General features: G+C 35.1%; 1 protein-coding gene across 3 annotated transcripts in view; it reads left to right on the plus strand.

Annotated features, from left to right (window-relative positions):
* The first annotated feature begins 8,612 nt into the window (after nucleotides 1-8,612).
* LOC143230509 (rap1 GTPase-activating protein 1-like) overlaps nucleotides 8,613-21,683 on the plus strand; it is a 148,921-nt gene continuing 135,850 nt past the window's right edge. For all 3 annotated transcript variants that reach the window (XR_013016474.1, XM_076464189.1, XM_076464192.1), the window contains exon 1: nucleotides 8,613-8,779. The gene's annotated coding sequence lies outside the window, so the exon portion shown is untranslated. The remainder of the gene's footprint in view (nucleotides 8,780-21,683) is intronic.

Consider the following 21,683-nt stretch of genomic DNA (forward strand, 5'->3'; position numbering starts at 1 on the left):
ATTTTATTGAAAGATCTAAGTTGTAAAGTGTTTACAGATTAATAAGTGTTATTCAAAAACAAATGACTATATGAAAAGATTAATGTGTACTCAGAGATGCCATTATTGGACTAGGTAAGTACAAGACAGAAAGATCTTTCAAATGAACTTAGGAATTTAAATTTTCTAATTAAAGTCTTGTTTGAATTCCACTGTAATTTTATCAACAATGTATCATTTTTACTACAGGATGGATTCACAACACAAACATCTGTCACTCTCAAACTCACTGCTAATGGTTATAGTTCACAACCTACAAAACACTATCCAGAACTTAGTATTATATTATTCACATGAAAAAATGGCTCACACATTTATCCTTCTAACCACACCCAAGAGGTGAGCATGCCAATGTTTTTGTTCAAAGAGCATTTGAAAATAACCTCTTGGTAATCAGCTCTATGAGTATGCTGAAGACAGCATCTGAGGTTGGTAGCATGCTCTACCCTATAAAAGAAAAGACCTGTCATTATATTGAGCCTCGTTCATGTGTAATTGTTAACAGACTTCTAAAATAGGACAAAGTTCTAGTCAGAAACCTTGTATATGTACTCATTGAAGTACCTTCTATAATAGTGGACCTCAAATGAAGTGCAACCCTTTTTTTTATTATTCTTATTTCTCTTTGACTGCTTTGAGAAGCCTCATTACAAAATAATTGTCACTTCCTTCTGTTTTGAAGCAATACATATACAGATAACCACTGAAAGATTTATGATTTTCAGTAGTTATAAACATCTCAAAATAATGAAATAACCAGGTAGCACCATGAATAAAGCCTCTACTGCCAAAATTAGATTTTTTTTATCAATGTACAAAGATAGTGAAATAACAGGAATACAAAATTTATCCAAATATTTTCCAACAAAGTCTCCATGGAAGATAGAAGGTCTTAGGGCAGAGGAGAAGTAATTCACTCAGTTATCTCTCAAAAAGTAAGTGGTACATACATAGTTATAGATGAAAGTGTTGGCACTATTCATTTGAAATAATAATATTCATTTAGTTTAATAAATATTCATGACCAAACTTCATATTTAACAATGATATATTCATTGAATATATATGCAACATTATTCAGCTTCAATCAGTTTTAGCTAGTGGCTGAAGGAGATGTTCATCTTACATATTATAAAGGGGAGCACAGGACCTGATTTTGAAGGCATAACAGATCCTGATAAAGTATTACATCTTTTAATTGACAGTGTTTCAGTATGACACTTCTCCTTAGTGCCACATACAGACATGTCTCCTTGCAGCAGGTTGGTGGAGCTTTCTATTCCATTCTTGTCTCAGAAATGCACATCAGTTGTTAAGAAATCCACCATGTATGGAATGTCATTTTCAAGCTCTGGTGACAGATACTTTTGAAATTATACAGTGGTAAACATTTGATATTTTTTCATCTGATATGTGTTGGTGCATGCATTCATAAGATATTTAAAGTGCACTTCTTCTTCTTCTTCCCCCTTCCTCAGTATGTATGAATTTGAATTGTATTTGGCAACTTCCATACTGACAATCAGCATCCTTAAACAACTTATCTGCTATATGGAATTGTTTTGTTTTTTTTATGTTTATGGTTCGTGAATCCCCTATTTGTGTATCCATGTACAATCCAGCTAGAAAAAAACAAAACAAAAAAACAGGATTCCATGTGTAGAACTTTTAGTTTCATGAAGATTACTACAAATATTTCCAGTAATAATGGAATTATTATATTTTGCTGTGATAACTGTCTCCTGTATAGCCCCTGACTTAGCAGTAAGTCTACAAGCTAACAACCCTTGAAAAGCTGGTTTTGAAATTTGTGGAAGTCCATGAAGCCCATTGTGTAGCTTTGTGCTTAAAAACAAATCAGATCAAAGCATTTTGCATGTGGTCAAATTATTCATTTACTCTGATTTACCAGTGTTTATAATTCTAAATTACATATGTTACATAAAGAAAGTAGTTTTCATCCATATGGAAAAGTCATAAAAAAGTTTCTTTTCTGTGTGTGTGATTTTATGACATTCCACTTCTTTCATGGTCAATAAACATTTGGAAAGTGTGCAGCTGTATTTTTGGAAAAGTCAGTAAGGAAAGCTTAATAGAGAAGGGTGAAGTTGTTGATTATTGACTGCATATTATATTGTTATAATATACCAGAAATGCCTTAGAAAGGTTTGATATATTAAAATTCTGGTAGAAGGAGTAATAATAAAAATGTTGCTGATTGTCTGGAAAGTTTTGGAGCTGGGAAAATAGAATAGAAAATCACTGAATTACTTTAGTCAGTAAGAAAAGTCCACAAAGTGAACAGGGCATCTAAGTAAGAATATAAACCTTAGAAGTTGGGCATCAAGTCATTACTGAATATAATGGAGATTTCAATGACTTCCTGAAGAATGTTTGTCACTTGGCCTAAACCACCATCATGTATCTCTCGAATCTTAAATTTGTAAGATTGACTTCTACTACTGCTAATGATGACTCGTAAGTCAGTTACCCTGTTAGAAAAAAAATGCACTTATTTTAACTTGCATATTTACTGTCTGTTTTTTTTTTTTTTTTTGTAAACTTGTGTTTGCTTTATCCAGTTATGTTCAGAATATAGCACAGCAAAAGCTGGAGACTTCATTCAGATTGTCCTGTAAACTTCAAAACGATTATCTTCATAAATGTTATTCATCATTCAATACCATCAAGAGCTATTATCTTGGATGCACTTGTATAAAATATTTCTGCATGCCACGCCCCTGGAAGGAACCTTTCACACCTTCTGATATCTGTGATGTAACTGTCATTAGGTTACAGCTCTCTGCCAATAGAAGAGAGAGAGATCCTTAATACACATTAATCCCCATGAACATTGGAAAATACGTTCAAACGTATTTTTGAGTAATTGTTTGTTTTGAATTTCGCGCAAAGTTAGATGAGGGTTATCTGCACTAGCCGTCCTTAATTTAACAGTGTAAGACTAGGAAGAAGGCAGCTAGTCATCACCGCCAACTTTTGGGCTACTTTTACCAACGAATAATGGATTGACCGTAAAACTATAACGCCCCCACAGTTGAAAGGGCGAGCAGGTTTGGTGTGACGGGAATTCGAACCCGCGACCGTCAAATGACGTGTGCCTTAACCACCTGGCCATGCCGAGCCTTTTGGGTAGTTACCGAAAGATTTTTACTTATTATTTTAATATTTTATTACAAGTCGTCGCCGAGTTTTCCTCAATTTTCATTATTTTGAGAAAAGGTGTCAAATTTTCAGTTACAAGTTTGGTTCTCATGATCTTCAATTTTATTTGTTTATTTTAGTCAAACTTGTGATTTTGAAATGTGTCATTTTCCGTGATAAGGTTCCTTCGATAACGTCGTTGACCCAGTGACTTAGTATGATACGTAACATCGTTCACGTGTAGCTTTTCATAATTAGGTGCCCTCTATGTGCGGGCCCGGCATGGCTAGGTGGGTTAAGGTGTGCGCTTCGTAATCTGAGGGTCACGGGTTCGCGCCCGAGTCGTGCCAAACATGCTCGCCCTTTCAGCCGTGGGGCGTTATAATGTGACGGTCAATCCCACTATTCGTTGGTAAAGAGTAGCCCAAGAGTTGGCGGTGGGTGGTGATGACTAGCTGCCTTCCCTCTAGTCTTACACTGCTAAATTAGGGACGGCTAGCACAGATAGCCCTCGAGTAGCTTTGTGCAAAATTCCCAAAAAACAACAACAAAAAAAAAACAACAGCTATCGTTATGCTTCACCATGTACTCTAACAGTTTATAAATCTCACTTTCAACTAGTGCGAGGCCCGGCATGGCCAAGCGTGTTAGGGCGTGCGACTCGTAATCTGAGGGTCGCGGGTTCGCATCCCCCATCGCGCCAAACATGCTCGCCCTTTCAGCCGTGCGGGCGTTATATGTTACAGTCAATCCCACTATTCGCTGGTAAAAGAGTAGCCTGAGAGTTGGCGGTGAGTAGTGATGACCAGCTATCTCCCTTCTAGTCTTACACTGCTAACGCAAGGACGGCTAGCACAGATAGCCCTCGAGTAGCTTTGTGCGATATTCAAAACAAAAACAAATCAACAACTGCGAGGTATCCTGCAAAGTTATGGTTGTGCCATCTAGGGGCTCTTACTTTCAACTTATTTAAATTTCACGCTACAAGAAATAGATTATCATTAGTAAAGTTCATATTTATTAAAATTTTTTAAAGTAAAAGCATATTTACTAAGGATAGAATTAATGCTATTACTACAGTACACACTTAGATAAAATCAGATTCCGTGGTTTGTTGTTGATCTCATTCAACACAAAGATCGATTTAAACTCCAGAACCTTTGTGATTTAGAAAGCAACAAGTCAAAAGGCACTTTCGTTCATTGATTCTTCAGTCATATGATTATCCTAACTGTCAATAATCAGGAGATAATTAATTATACATTGTAGTGTACACGTTAAAATTCATTGCTAATCAGCATCTCGAAAGCAAGAAATACCACTTCCTTCCAAACTGTGACCATACTGGCCAATAGTTATCCTAACTGTCAATGATCAAGCAGTAGCTACAAAATGCTACTTACATTCAAAAATTAGTTTTTTAATTCAATTATTGTATCAGTTTTGATGGTTAAAAAGTTGTTCTACAATATACTACATACATTGTACTTTCTAATACTATTCTATGTTTCAAAAAGTCTCAGTCAGTTACATTCAATAACATGACCATCTTAGTTTTTAATCAAGGGGATATTAAACGATGTAGTGCACACATTGTAGTGTGCATCACTTAATATCTTAGACAACAAGGAAAACCACTTCCTTTCGACCATCAGATGTTCACGATCATCATACGATTTATGATCAGTCCCATCCATATCGATCAGGAGTCCAACATCAGCAATTCAATTTCTTATTTTTCTTGAGTTTATAAAAGATCATCAGATAAGCCTCTGCAACTTTCTCTCTCTCTCATCAGGTAGGTCAGACAACTCGAGCTGATGTTTTTCTTCTCTAACTCATCAGTTTCCTATCCAAGCCTTTGTTCAAGCCAGAACATTGAAGACTTTTATGTGATATAAAGATGCAGGTTACTGACGCGATTCACGTGCATTTACATGTTTTACCTCTGTTGTAGCTTATAGATTAACTTGTCTTAGTGTCAGGTGTGGATCAGTCAAGTAATATCCAAAAAGCATTTGTGCAGCTGGAGCTTACCGTAATTATACACATTTACTACAATGAAACATCATTACTTTCAACGTCTGAGCTGTTTTTTTTTTTTTGTGTGTGTGCAATCATCGATCTCGGCTACTCTTTATATTCTTGGAGACATTGGAGAGCTTCTCTTTGTAGTGGAGGACGAAATCATGTCTCTAAGGAGAGTAACACTTCATTTCTAAACATGAGCAGGTTTGAAAAACAGCATGTAGAACCTAGTTTTACTGCTCTGTGTGCCATCATCACATATGATAACGGTGTTGCTATCTTTAACACGTTAGCCATAAATTATCTAATGGGAAATCAAGGAAAATACGAACTTCTTTCTTTGACACAGGTCGAGACTAATATTTCGTTAGCTGGACTTGCCGAGATTTCATTCCTTCCAACAATCACCAAAAAGCTCTACTTGGTGGTTAGAACAGATAACTCGCAATTTGTGGGAAATGAGTGAATCTTGTCACCAAACACTCGCCTTTTCAACCATTGCAGTGTTGTAATGTTACAATCAGTTCCACTATTCGTTGGCAAAATATTAGCCCAACGGTTGGCAGTAAGTAGTATTGAATAGCTGCCTTCCCTCTCGTCTGTCACTTTAAAATTAAGGTCAGCTAGTGCAGATAACCCTTGAGTAACTTTTCACAGAATTCAATAAACAAACAATCCACCTTATGCATATTATAACAGGGATCAAAGTGCATATTTAACAATGTTTTATAACATTACATTCAAAAAGTAATTAAGCAACGTTATTAATGTATGACAATAAACCTGCTCTTAAAGAATAGTTTATAGTTTAGATATTGGCATTATATATGTTTCATTTAATTTCAGAAGGAAATATTTAAATGAATTCTCAATATATACTCTTGTGTATCACGTGAAACTTCGTTATCCCAATAAAAATGTGGTAAGAGTAGTTAGGCCACAGCTTGACTGCTTTTTTACATTATGTAAAGCTAAAGCTTATGTATTAAAACTTGCTTCTTCTAATTCAATAATCACGTTGGATGTATGTAGTATTTGTAGTTAAATTAGCTCAAGATTCAAAACTCATAGGGTTACATTTTCAAACATTTTCTGGTGGCATTCCCAAAGATCCCTCTAGAAATGATAATGTACTAATGATCTGACTACCCCAAAATTGCTTCCTAAAGCAATGCTATATGATCTTCTGTTGATATGTTGTGAATTTTAAATAAAGTTACGCAAGGGCTATCGGCACCAGTCGTCATAATTTTTGAAGTCATAGACTAAAAGAAAGGCATATAATCAATATCACTTTCTGCCAATCATAAGGCTATTCTTTACTAACGAATAGTGGGATTGGCCTTACCTTTATAACGTCTTCACAACTTGAAAGGCGAGAATTTTCGGGGACGAGATTTGATTCCACGACCTGCAGGTATATATAAATTAATCTATATACCACATCACAGTGGGACAGCGGTAAGCCTACAGATTTACAACGCTAAAATCAGGGATTCGACTCCCTTGAACACATATATATGTAAAAACGGATCGTTTAGGTTGATAAAATATTTTACGTAAAGGAGTGAACAACGTTTCGACCTTTTTCGGTCATCGTCAGGTTCACAAAGAAAGAAAGAGGTAACTGACCGGAAGCTGACCATATGTTTGAAAAGGGGTTGTGTAACTGAGTGTCGGAATGCAGAGGGCGGTGTTAGTTGTTTGAATATATAATTTTATATTATTTATTTTATTATTTTTAATGTAGGTATAGAGATGTTCCTTTGTATTGGTTTATTTTGGGTTTAAGTTGTTGTATAAGTAAGGCTTTTTCAATTTTGCATTTGTTTATGTTTGTTTCTTCATTTAGTATTTGAGTGTTTTCTATGGTTATGTTGTGTTTATTTGACTTACAGTGTTCGAAAACGTGTGAAGGTGACTTTTTATGTTCTCTGAATCTGGTTTCCATTTTTTACTTGTTTCTCCAATATAGAAGTCGTGGCAGTTATCACATTATATTTTATAAATAATGTTGGTGTAATGTTTGTCAGTGTAGTTTTTACATAGTGAACACAGCAAATAGTCTGATGTGGCTTTGCTATAAGAAAGCAAACACATCGATTCTACTATATCTAGTCTTTTATAAAATGTTTATCATTATCTTTGTTATTTACTATTAGATTATTTACGATAAAAAGATATAAAATATTCTGCCTTCCCGAATTCTCTTCGAAGCGAATTTGTTCAGACAACAAGTTTGAAAATAGTTGATCTCAGTTTCATTGTTTATCATTGTGGTGTTTGACTTGACCAGCTAACAGTATCTGCTTAACTTAGTTAGAAATGATAAGGCCAGGTGGGTTAAGGTGTTCGATTCGTAATCTGAGGGTCGTGGGTTCGAATCTCCGTTACACCAAACATGCTCGCACTTTCAACCGCGGGGAAGTTATCATGTTCGGTCAATCCCACTATTCGTTGGTAGAAGAGTAGCTCAAGAGTTGGCGCTGGGTGGTGATGACTAGCTGCCTTCCCTCTAGTCTTACACTGCAAAATTAGAGATGGCTAGCGCAGACAGCCCTCGTGTAGCTTTGCGCGAAATTCCAAAAAACAAACAGGAATGATAAAGAAACAAAGTTAGCTAGAGAAGCATCAGTTTAACGTTCTGGACCATAAACAATACCTAAACTATATGGATTTATAACGAGCAGAACGTTTTAAAAATTTATATGTGGTACGTCTGCCTATTACGACCGGTGTTACGCAAAATACGTATATGTAATATTAATTAGAAAAACGTTTGAACAACTTGTGTACGTAAGTCGTCATATTATTTATTATCCAATTTGTTTTAATTTTATGTAGTTGGTCCCATAACGAAAACATCCTCGTCATCTTTAGCTTTTAATATGCGTGTGGGTTTCTCTTATAGCAAAGACTCAACAGGCTATCTGCTGACTCTGCCGAGGGGAATCGAACCCCTGATTTTAGCATTATAAATCCGTAGACTTACCGCTGTACCAGCTGGGGACTAACTTTTCATACTATTCAGCTAAAAGTGAGAATACTAAGCTTATAAGATGATGCATTTTAATCATTATAAATGAGAACAGTAAATTAAGTTAGTTATATATTTATTACTGAATTTATCTTTAATTTTGATATTTATAATTAACTCGATGTTATCAGAAATTGATTTTTTTCTCGTTTAAAGTAATAAATATTAAATCAGTATTATTTCTATGTTAGATATTGCTTATCTTACTTCAAAAAATTGTGTGTCTGTTCCTGCAGAAATTGTGAAATGAAAATGTTATTTATATAATTTTATGGACTTACTGGTAACTTAGGAAAAACATGTTTTAAGTTCTTTTTCTTTTATGTATAGAGGACGCTCTCTGATACACATCCAGTAAATTGATCCCTGAGGTTTGTAGGGTATGTGGATACTACGATTATGAACACAGCTGTACGTTATTACTAGTACCAGTTAAAATAAAACTAATACTTAACAGTTAGTTTATATTAATTCAGAACATCCTCGATGGCTTTTGTCGTCCTGAAATGTCTGGTAAGCGCGTACTGTTTATCATTTTTAAACGCCTCTATATCAGTATGGCGGTTAACCATTTCAAAATAAATTAGCAAATGAGTGTGACTTACTACCGTATAATTAAATGAACGAATATGTTTGATGTATTAATATGAATATTTTTTGTTATCGTAATATTGTTTGGAGTTGCATAGGATTAATACTACAACAGTAATGGTACCAATGTTAGTATCTGTTATTAGTAGTAAACGTACTATCAGTAGTATCACTGTTAGTATTAGACCAAAGTATTTTCCCTTGTCAACCCTACTCTCCACTCAAGACTTTTCTGCTTCTCTACCTTTCATTCAAAACACTGACACGGTTATATTATTTTTAAATAGAACTTGAAAAGAAAACAGCTAATGTATTTGTAAATAGGGATCGTATTTTGAAAACGTTTTCTGTGTTCTCGTATTACGTATATGATGTGATTTATTATTATTTCGTTTCTGTGTTGTGGAGGGTATGTTTAAATGTATTAGGTTAGCCCACTATAAACACCATCCAGACACCAGGCAGTGGCATTGGCAGCTTTCTAATAATACTCATTGACTGGAATGTGTTTTCTTCAGATGGTTCCTGTAGAGATTTGCTGTGGGACTGTGGTTAATTAGAATATGGCTGCATACTTATTTAACCATATGCTGCAGTGCAGATATCAAATTTAGTTTCTAAGCCTGTAACGTTCAAAACTTATTCTACTGAACCTATGTTGAGATGTCATATGATAATTCTGTACATTTTAATACACATTAATTGTATGAAAATATCAGTTGGATATATTTCTTTTAACAGTTTTTACAGTAAGTATAAACTACAGTGGAACCCCTCTAAGCAGTCACCCCACAGATTCGGTCACCCCTTGAAAGTGGTCATTCAATCACAGTCCCCTTTTTTGTTTACATAATCCCTAATTATGTACAGTGGAACCCTTCTAATCAGGCCAGTCTGTCTGAGTCCTGAAGGTGGCTGCTTTAGAGGGGTTCCACTGTAATTCATTTGAGTGCACTATTTCATATCCAGTATAGGCCTTACATTGTATATTAATAGTGTGAATGATGAATTTGAGTTTACATCTAAATGTAAATTTTTGTATGAAAATACAAAAATTTGGAAAATTAAACTGCCTGATTTTGTAATGGTCTTAACAACTTTCATTTTACACAAAACACTGAGGTTAAGAATGTAAAAAGAAAGATTAGAGAATACGAACAGTTTATTTCAGATGCAGTTATCTTAGGAGAATTAAGTGAGGTACAGGAAGGTTGGAGATCAACAAGTATCACACTGATTTTTAATGGTAAAGATAGGTAACAACTTAATTATCAATGAGTTAATATTCTGTCAGTTGTTGAAAAATGGCTAGTGTGTGAATAAGTTATTCTAGTAGGTCATATTGATTTCATATCATCAATATATCATTGGATTTGTGAATGGAATGTTGTGTTTTATGGATTTTGTGGTGAATCTAGTGTGCTTGTACTTTCTGAAAGAATTTGATAAAATACCACTTACAAAATTGTTAAAAAGATTGTATCTATTATTTTAGCAGTAGATAAATTAGTTGAAAAGACTAGGAATTGTTTGGGTGGAAGAAAGAACACTGTTGGAATTAAGTTGTAAGCAAAGTGAATGTATGCTACAAATGGTGTACTCCAAGGTTTTGTGCTAAGCCATGTGTTAATTTCTTTTTTATTAATGAAAAGACCTCTGATTTATTTGTGCTATATTCTGAAGAGAAGAGAATAAGAGGACATGAGTTTAAAATTTGGAAAAGACAAATTAGATTCCTATGAGGAATAGTTTTAATTTAATAACAAGATGATTGCTTTATGGAATTGGTCCTGTAGTGGAGGAGAATCAGTTATTTCCTTTAACTTCAAAGCTAATTATGAATTTTTATTTTTCTCATTTGTAACTGAGGAATGAAAGAAAACTTAAGATCAATATTTTTTTTCTTGTTGGTTAGATGTCAAAGATCCACTTTCAATATCTTGCTACTCCAATTTGTTTTCACAACCATTATACAAGTAAAAGATTGTAAACCAGATTTCCTATAAATATATTTCTAATAACAGCCATATTGATTTTCTCACTATAAAATTAACACTAGCAAAATATGTTACCTATTGTGAAATGAACTAATAGGAAGGGAAAGTAGAATGGTAAAATTAATAAATTTATAGTAACTTCTGATCAGAACAAGCTGCCTACTTAGACTGAAACTAAAATTCAATTTGGTAATGAGTACATTTATTCACTTAAAGGAGAGGTTTTTTTGCAAAAACAATTAATTAAATCCACTCTAGACACTTCTAACAATTTACATTTGTAAGCTAATGCAGTAAAGGCTATGTTTAGTCGTGCTTGTTTTTTAAGCCTGTAGGTAATACAACTAAATTCATCATGTCACATTACTCAAGATACACTTCTGTGTGTATTACATTCACATTTTTCTTACACCAAATAAAAAAATATGGAACAACTATGTTTATATAAATTCATTTTCAAATGACATAATGTTGTAGTATTATTGTGTTTAAGTTAACTATTTCAAAATGAAAAACTTATTTACTTAGTAATAAAAAAAAAAAAGCTGAAAAAAAGATGAGAACAAAAATTATCTTACCCTTCTTTTAAAAGAATAAATCAGAATTAACTTACTATCAATTATTATACTCTGGTTTGCAAAATATACTTGTAACATAAAAATAATTACAAACAAAAGAGTTTTTGATAGGTTTTTCAAGGCTGTCTCTGCACAGCCACTTCAAAGAAAAGAAAAGCTAAAATTAAGTCCTTTATATTTTAGGAAATTACTCTTTCTTTCTTTCTCTTGTAAGTTTCTTGCCACCATCAACAACTGTCTCAGATGAAAAATGGCTCCTACCCTGCCAAAATTTGTCTCCAAATTGTACCATTCTTATCATTAAGAGCTCAATGATGGTGCATTGATATTATTAACTCTCTAAACACTCTTACATACACCTCTGTCAGATCTATAATTCTTTTTTTCCTCTCAAGAGAAAACAGTTTCAGAGATCTTTTATGAAAACCTTTTCATTCCAGCTATTATTTTAATAATCCTTTTCTGAACCATTTCCAATAAGTTATTCTTTCCTGAGGTAAAGAGCCCAAGACTGAACACAATACTCCAAATATTACCTAACCAGTGACCTGTACAATGAAATTATAACCTATTTAGACTTGTATTCAATATTTTCTATAGATGCAACTTAAAATCTCATTTGCCATAACACCAGCAATGGTGCATTGCTTGGAGAGACTAATAATCTAAACACCAAGATATTTTTTTTCATAATACTGTTAATGTTATTCCAATTATAATTAAAAGCCACCAGCTATTTATGAACCAATTTATTCACAGTTAATTTGTCAACTAGGACTATGAACAATTATGAATAATTAACTTGTAATAGAGTTGCATACTATTCAAATACCTAACTTAAATTTGGTTATTTGTTATGAGAAAAGGACTCTGTATCACACCCAGTAAATAGTCACAATATTCCTTACCATACTATTTTAGGAAACTATTCATCCAGAAACATTTTAGTGTTATTTACACGTTATTGCAAGCACTTGGTTTGGTGTTTTAAGTTTATTTAGAGCTTTATAGTTAACAGTTAAATTCCAGATTATTTAAAGTAAATCTAGTCAAACTGTTAATTTATATTTAATTTTCATAATTATATTCAGTATCTCTGGATAGCAGGCCACGTTGGTATTCGTGGTAACCGCAGCTAAATGTGTCTGTTCTGGCACTGTCACTGCTGTGCCTATTCCATACATGGACTATGATTCTGTATTCAAGGCTCGGCTCCGTGCCAGTTGGCAGTCGACTTGGAGTGAGCAACGTGAAAGCAAGCTTCTCCAAATAAGACTCTCTATTGGACTTTGGCCGTCTTACTTCCGTAAGGATCGGAAAGAGGAAGTTCTAACTAGACGACGCATTGGTCACAGTATTTTTAACACATCGTTTTCTTTTATCTGGGGCTGATGCACCAATGTGTTGTCTGTGTAACACACAGGTCACAATAAGCCACATTTTATTGTCTTGCCGTCGTTACGACTCTCAACGAAGGCACCATTTTAAACATGTTTTGTCCCATGGTTTAACCATAATGTTAGACGTTGTTGGCGATGTTGACACTGTCCACCTTAGAAATGTTTTTAAATTTTTTAAAGGCCATTAATCTTTTTAATGCTATTTAAGTTGCTTTTTTAAAATTTATACATTAGTTTTTTTAATGTGATTCCCTTTCAAGAATTAAAGAACATCTAGTTCGATTTGAAATTAGAAGATGGTCGTAACGTCAAATAATTCGAAACTAGGACTGGAAAGGCCAACTTCAGGTGACTAACACTGATGTTTGAATTACCCGTTAATCATTTTGGTGAGTTATAATAATTAAAATTTTGCTACAAGTCTTTTAAAAGTTGTATTACTTTACTTTCTGAAAATGGCCATAACATCAAATAACTCGAAAGTATGATTGGTAAAGTCAACGTCAGGTGACTAACGCTGATTTTTGAACTTACCCTCTCTCTCTCTTGGTGTTTGGGTATGATATGTTCGTAGCCTGGAGGGTCAGATTCTCTTGGACCTCTTTCTCCTTCCCGTACTTATGTGGTCTTGCAGTATTTGATATTGATAGTTACTTCATTTTTGGATCAGATTAAACTGAATATTTCTCCGACCCTTTTCAGGGCAATGTCCATGTATTGTGATACATATATGGGTATTATTTTGCCCTATCAGCAAGATGTCAAATTTGTTGGTGACACTTTTTTATTATATATTTATTTTATTTTTTTATGTTTAAAATATATATTGACCGGGGAGAGATGTTTAGGACTAACTTCATGTATGAGGTACCTATCTAGTTCGCATAGTAATTCGTTTTTCATCCAAGTTTTATCAAAGTACGTTATTGAACTATGTAGGAGTCTATGTGGTATGGTTGGCATGTTCGAATATTTGTGTATGAATTGAGATGACGTAGTTCTTGGAACTCTGTATGCTGTTGTGAGGAGTGTGTTTTGGATTGTTTGTAGTTTGGTTTTAATTATTTGGTCGTTTACAGTTGCCCATGCTGGAGCTACTTACTGGTGTCATATATGTTTTGTAAAATTTTAGTATGTTTGAACTTACCCGTTAGTTAGTTTGTTTTTGAATTTCGCGCAACGCTACACAAAGGCTATCTGCTCTAGCCGTCCCTAATTTACAGTGTAAGACTAGAGGGAAGGCAGCTAGTTATCACCACCCACCGCCAACTCTTGAACTACTCTTTTACCAACGAATAGTGGGATTGACCGTCACATTATAACGCCCCCACGGCTGAATGGCCGAGCATGTTTGGTGCGACCGTGATTCGAATCCGCGATCCTCAGATTACGAGTCGAACGCCTTAACCCACCTGGCCATGCCGGGCCCTTACCCGTTAGTCATCCTGGCGAGTTGTGATAATTAGTTATGCTACAGAATTTTACAACTTGTGTTACTGTAGTTTTTTCTGTTACCGCTGTAGAGTAGATGTAAAAATTGGATTTAATGCTATTTGTTTTTAATTTTAAAATTAAACTTTGACTTGTTTTACATTAATTTCCTTTTATGAATTTTACTAATTTTGTTTTAATTTTAACTTTTTACTGGATGTTTGGCGCAAATAGCCTAGTTGCTTTGCGCCATGAAACACCAAACCAACCCAGCCAACCAGGTTTTCATAATTAAATTCCAGACTTCTATCTAGTTAAAATACCAATTTATTTTACCGTGGCTGGCGCTACGGAAGTGCTGGGGTCGGCTCACACAAATTCATTCTCCCTATATGTTACTTGTATACAGTTGCGTGGTACTGTATCATCTCTTCCCCCCTCCCTCTCAAGGCTCCACTGGCTCTACCCCAACGGAGAAGCGCTAGAATCGGGCTGGTATTATACTTTTACACTACTTATGAAATAGATAACACGTGTGAAGAGTTTACTGAGGAATTAGATTATATTGAAATTGTTTTTTAAATAGTATTATATACAGTATCATAAATAATGGTTTTGAAAAGATTAGCCGTTTGCAAAAACCAAAACTTAATATTCTGGAATAAATATCTAATATAACTGTATAGGTAAGTGTATGCATGTATATTAAATGTTAAACATTTATTAATAGTTGTTAAACCTGAAAAAAAAAATGTGCGTGCGCGCTGATACATACATTTCGATTGTAAGATTGATTTTCTAACTTCTTAGTTGGAAGCATATATATTAAGGTACATGTCTTTGATGTAATTTAAATTTTGTGTTGAAATACACACTGGTTAGAAACATACAGAGGAACATTCAAATGTAATGACGAATCTACTGTACAAGTATAGTGGTATTATCTATAGTATGCTCATATAAGTACGTCACAGGGTGTGGATGGACCTTCACCGAAGTTGGTATAGAGGTTCATTAGGTCCATGAGGCGTTACATACAAATTTGCATTTTGTGGTTTTTACAACTGCTTATAAGAGAAGCAACTTTTCATGCCCTAAGATAACCTTTCATTAATCATGAATCCATGGGCGGGTATTATAGCCAGTAATAAATGGAATTACGTGCTTGGCGAATGTGTTACTGTCTTATCTCACAATGTTTTAAGTACAATCACAAAAGAATTATACTTTATTATTTCTAGAAAAACAAAATTATCACAGAGATATAACTATCAGACGGCTAAAACATTGATTCCACTCCTATGTATGGTTTTATTTATAACATTATCTTCGATTTATTTTGTTGGCTGAACTTGAAATAATTTAAAATAGCATCTGTTACAAGCGTCCCTTCTCAATAAAATATGACTATCCTTCTTCTTCAGTGTTTATAGATAGCTTAAAACAAAACCTGCTAAATATTATTAGTGCAGTAATTTTATTTCTGACAAATATAGATTTTAATATAATAAAAAAAATAAATAGTAAACGTTTTTAATATTTCTTTGTCTTCATAGATACTGTGTAAATATTCAATATGTTGGTTATCTTGCTTGATTATAGCATTATTTTAACCTTATTCTCCAATGTGTCGAATTTTCTCATGTCTGATGATGACCTAGAAGATCGAAGCGTTGAATGACCATATAATTTTAAAGTTTTTGTTTAATATGTTTTGTTTTGGCTCCCAAAAAAATCATTATTATATATATATATATGTGTGTGTGTGTGTTGTTTTTAATAAACATTTCACAAGTTTCCAATACAGTGACGAACAATAATGAAATATACGTTAGCACGTGCTTGACGAATATAATATTGCCTTAATTCACACTATGTTTCAAAATTCTCACTAGAGGACGCGACGAAAAGAGTTTGCGGACAAAAGAAATATTGTTGATAAATGGGTTATTAAAACCAGACCTGAACTAGGTTGGTACAAAAACAAAAATATATTACTAATGTTATAAAAACTGTTGGATGAGATAATTAAAACGTTTGCTGTAGTGATAAATAGCTGTAGTGTGGTTTTCTTTCGGTTCTGGTGGTAAAGGTTGTACTTTTTTTTTTTTTCTTTTGCTCTCAATATTCATGTCCTGGTAACGAGGGTGTAGCAACTGTTACGTTCTAGGTGCTAAGACACAAAGACCTGCGCCATTAAAACAATTTCTTTAACTTGTTATTTGAACAAAAATTCAAAACAGAATATTTTTGTAAGACATTTAAAGTATACATTAGAATTTTATGTTAATATATAAAAGAGTAGTTAAAAATGAACTTTCTGTCGTAATAAACTAAAACAAAAATATTTAGAATGCGTTTTTTAATTTTGAAACAGAAGTGTGACAGTATATTTTATTGTGATCTATTGTAGTAGATCTTATTGTAAAACAGCCAGCTGTATAGTGATGGTATGAATAAAACAATACGTCGAGGAAGAATCAACGGTTTGATATTCCTTTATTAATAATTGCTTTATAAAAATACACGGAGCCACTATAACCGTTTTGTTACACTTTTTTTTTATTAACGAGGACAACATTTATGGCATAGTAGTGGTTCATAATAGGGATGGTTCAATTGATTTTCGTAATTATCTTTTATTATTGTTTTGCCAGCCTACAACAAAAATGGCTGTTGGTAATGTAATAAAGCCTGAGCAGTATCATTGCGCATTGTGTAGAGTTGTTTAAGTTTATTCGACTACATAGCATAGAACATCGGCAATATAACCATTCGCACCCAATCGTTTTAATGTAGTCTGTTGCTTATGTGGAGCCTCATTATCTACTATATGCATACGTATATAGCTGTGTGCAGATTGTGGATGTAAATTATTATTTATATGCCAGGTATGACGCACGTACTATGGCGATTATTAACTTGTTGCAAACTACTGACGTTGCGTATCATTTGTTTTTGTTTTTTTAAGTTATGTTAAACAAACATCTAGGGTTTCTCCTATAACAAAATTATTTAAACAGCAGTTTAACAGATAACACCAAGCTTCGTTTCGAGCGTCAGATTGGCAGTCACGGTAATGATTGATGGTAAGTGTCGAATTATAGCTGCGAATTTTATAGATACTGCAGATAAAGTAACCATCCTTGAAGCTGACTCTATGAAGTGTTAAGAATCGTGCAAGCAGAAAATGGCGAAAATGAGACAGTTTTGTACCTACATGTTTTATTTAGAAAATATTTAGTTTCAGATAAAGAATGTAGTAGTGACAGTCCACCAGAGTTTGTAGTCGTCACAGTGGAAGATGTGTAATGACCGATACTCCATCAGGAATATTTTGGGACAGGTATATTAATATAACCAACTTATAATTGTTAATTAACACGTTTTCGACCTTTTGATGTGCGGAATATTAATGTTGAAAGGAAATCTGGGCAGTTGCACCCAAACTGTGGCTGACCTTACAATGTCCAGCAGAGGAGGAAGTAAAATATTTATTTCCCTCAGTCCCATCCTCGACGGTTGACAAATACTCTAGACCAGGGGTTCCCAACGGGTGGGTCGCGACCCCACAGGGGGTCGCGAAGCCTTGGCAAAGGAGTCGCGTAGCCTTGTTAGAAGTAGCTTGGGATAACATTAATTTTATTTCATAAATTACATTTTCATGCTCTTACATTTTTTTTTTTGTTTCGGTGCAAAGCAAAACGTGTGCTACGTTAGTTCAATGTCATTAGGTGATATTATGGGTGTATGTATGTGTGCCTGTGAGTGAATGTGCCTGTGTCTGCAACTGTATGTATGTGTGTACTAGTGAGTAGCGAGTATGTGAGTGCACGCGCATGTACGTATGCTTGTGTGTCTGTTTAGCTGTGATTAAGTGTGTGTGTGCTCGCTGTCGACACGTGAGTCAAATGTCCGTTGCTGATTGGTGGATGACGAATCGCGCGACTGGCCACGCTCCCTTCCCTCCCAATACTTACCCCATCATTACTCTATCTGCACCCCCGACAAGTAGTCAGTGTAAGATCTACAGTTGCCAAAGCGTTCATTATTCAACATTTTTATTTTATTTTAACAAGGAGATAAGTAAGCAGTAGAGGTGAGTTGTGTCCATGGCTAAACGGCGTAGATACTCAGAATGCTACCTCAACATTGGCTTCACCACTGTGCTCGCCAACGACGGCATCGAGAAACCACAGTGTGTTTTGTGCCATGCTTTCCTGAGTGCAGAGTCAATGAAACCATCAAAACTCAAGCGTCATCTCGAGACGAAACATCCAGAACACGCAAAGAAGGGTTCGGATTTCTTCAAACGGCATGAACGGTGTCTTAAAAGCCAAAGAATCGATAGAAGTGGGTCGTTTCAGCAGCAGAGTGCAGCCGTAGTGGAAGCTTCACATGAGATTGCATTCGAAATTGCTAAACAAAAAAAGCCACAAACGATTGGATAAACACTTCTTAAGCCTTGCATGATGAAAGCAGTAAATCTTATTCTTGGAGAAGCCAGTGCAAAGAAGATGCAGCAAGTATCCCTGTCAAATAATACTATACAGAGGCGCATTTCTAAAATGTCTATGGATGTGAAGGAACAGGTTTTGACTGAAATCAAGGGTTCCCCTTTGTTCTCCTTTCAGCTCGACGAGTCAACAGATGTAAGTTCATGTTCTCAGTTGCTTGTCTTCGTGAGATACATTAATTCAGGTGACATCAAAGACGAATTCTTATTCTGCAGTGCACTTGAAACCACAACAAAAGCTGATGATGTCATGGAAAAAGTTTCAACTTTTTTTCAAGACGAAGATCTTCAATGGGAAAACGTGTGTGGGGTTTGTACGGATGGGGCACCGGCTATGCTGGGATCGAAATCAGGATTCCAGTCGAGAGTGAAGAAGCTAGCACCTCAAATAAAGGGCATCCACTACATGATTCACCGATATGCTCTCGCCAGTAAGACTCTCCCTGCCTCTCTGCAGGAAGTGCTTGAATCTGTAATCAAAATTGTAAATTATGTGAAGACTCAAGCACTCAACACTCGCCTATTCAAAGAACTATGCAAAGACATGAATGCTGACCACGAAGTCCTTCTCTTCTACACAACAGTACGTTGGTTGTCGAAAGGAAACGTTATTAATCGTGTCTTTGAAATGAAAGATGAAATAAAGCTATTCCTGGAGACTCAAGAAAGGAAAGATCTTGTAGCTCACTTTGAAGATGAAGCATGGAATAAAAGGGTTGCGTACCTAGCCGATATTTTTGACCAGCTGAACAAGCTCAATTTGAAGCTTCAAGGAAGAGAAACACATGTTCTCCTTTTTCAAGATAGTCTTCGGGCCTTTGTTTCCAAACTGCAGAACTGGCGTCGGAAAACCAATCTTGGAAACATCGCTATGTTTGAAAAACTTTGTGGAGTGACGGATGAGTCTCAAAACCAACTGGATCAGTTCCTCAAGGATGAGATTACCGAACATCTTCAGTCTCTAGAAAAGGAAGTCGAGCGTTACTTCCCTGAGCTATCACAGGAACAGGAGGCCCTGGTAAGGAACCCATTTTGTACTGAACTTGATGTATCCAGCATCCCAGATGATATCCAAGATGAATTTCTGGATTTAAGGAACGACTCTTCAGCTCGTGATCTCTTCAAACTGAAATCCGTGGCTCAGTTCTGGTGCGCTATGTATCAGTCATACTCCAAAGTCAGCATGATAGATTTACGTGTCCTTGTTCCATTTGCTTCTACCTACTTGTGTGAGTCAGGATTTTCCACTCTTGTCAATATAAAAACAAAGAATAGGAACAGATTGGATGTTGGAGATGACATGAGATTGGCTCTAACAAACGCTCGGCCACGAATTTCAAAGCTTGCTGCTGAAATGCAACATCAGGCATCTCACTAGCTGGGTTGGATAGCTGTTCAAACCTATGTTAATATTATTTTAAGAAATATATGTTCTTTTTGTGAATTCAGGTTGGACCAATGTGATTTAATTTGCTAATAAATAATTACGGAATTTTTAAATATTTTTAGATGTTTCTTTCCTTCTCCTTCACAGAAAATAAAAGAAAAATTAAGCTGCTGATAGTAAGCCCTAAGTAGGGGGTCACATGGGTTTCAAACTTTTAGGTAAGGAGTCGCGAGTGCCAAAAGGTTGGGAACCCCTGCTCTAGACCTTGTTTAGCGAGAGGAAATTACAGTTTACACGTTATTGATGTCATCACTGAAACCAAAATAAGATCGTTACACGTAGTGTCTTTGACTTTTTATTATAGTGGTCAAGATTACTCCGGTTCACCCTTTTTACGGTTAAAACAATAAACCTTTACGTAATCACATCAGGTGACCTTGTTTTATCCTAGTGTCTACCGTATTCTACAGCAGTACGCGTATATATTAGATAGTGAAAAAAACAAAGTTAACTTCCTCTTTGCTGGGCCCGGCATGACCAGGTGATTAAGGCACTCTACTCGTAATCCGAGGATCGCGGGTTCGAATTCTTCTTACACCAAACATGCTTGCCCTTTCAGCCGTGGGGGCGTTATTATGTGACGGTCAATCGCACTATTCGTTGATAAAAGAGTAGCCCAAGAGTTGGCGGTGGGTGATGATGACAAGCTGCCTTACCTCTAGTCTTACACTGCTAAATTAGCAGTGGCGAAATTGAAAAACAAACAATCCTCTTCGCTATACGCTTTTGGCTACATCGATATAAAGGGTTGAAAAACCAGCTACATTTTTTTGCTGATTCGTAGCTGAACCAAACAGAAACCCAGTATGAGTTGTTTCAGTTATGAGAAAAAACTGCCATCCTTCACAGTATAACCGTGCATACTTTGTGAAAGGTATCAGAATTGATCAGTTAATATTTGTATAAATTGAACCCTTGTCATTGTGTGTGTAAATTTACTATTTATTAATTATTGAAACTGTTGGCATTTCTTTAAAGACTCGTATAAGTCGGATGTATGCGCACCCCATGTATGGTATTGCTGATGTACAAAATTATACCTAATAATAATGAAGTGTCGTAATTTAATTTGCTCTTATTCTACAGTAAACATTTGAGTACCATCTGGTTTTGAGGATTCCCTCTTGTTTACTTTCGTATCTAACACCCATCCTGCTAAGAAGAATTGACAATCACACAAGTTTCTGTATAATTTCCTACTTTCATGTGTGAAATGATCAAATTTAACATGTTCAGACAAGTCACCCATGGAAGGATATGTAGATATAAAACACTATCTGTATAACATTCTCACGGTTTACTCTTACATGATTTATGCTCTGTGAATCTTGAATATTATACCGTTTGACATCCTATATGGTGGTTGCAATTCTCGTAAATTACGTGATCTGAAGAGATTTATTCCAGCAAAACCATTTGGGAGAACTGAGGCAGTTTTACTTTCTTTCGCATTATAG

The sequence above is a fragment of the Tachypleus tridentatus genome, chromosome 10 (assembly GCF_004210375.1).
Source record: "Tachypleus tridentatus isolate NWPU-2018 chromosome 10, ASM421037v1, whole genome shotgun sequence".
Lineage (NCBI taxonomy): Eukaryota > Metazoa > Arthropoda > Merostomata > Xiphosura > Limulidae > Tachypleus > Tachypleus tridentatus.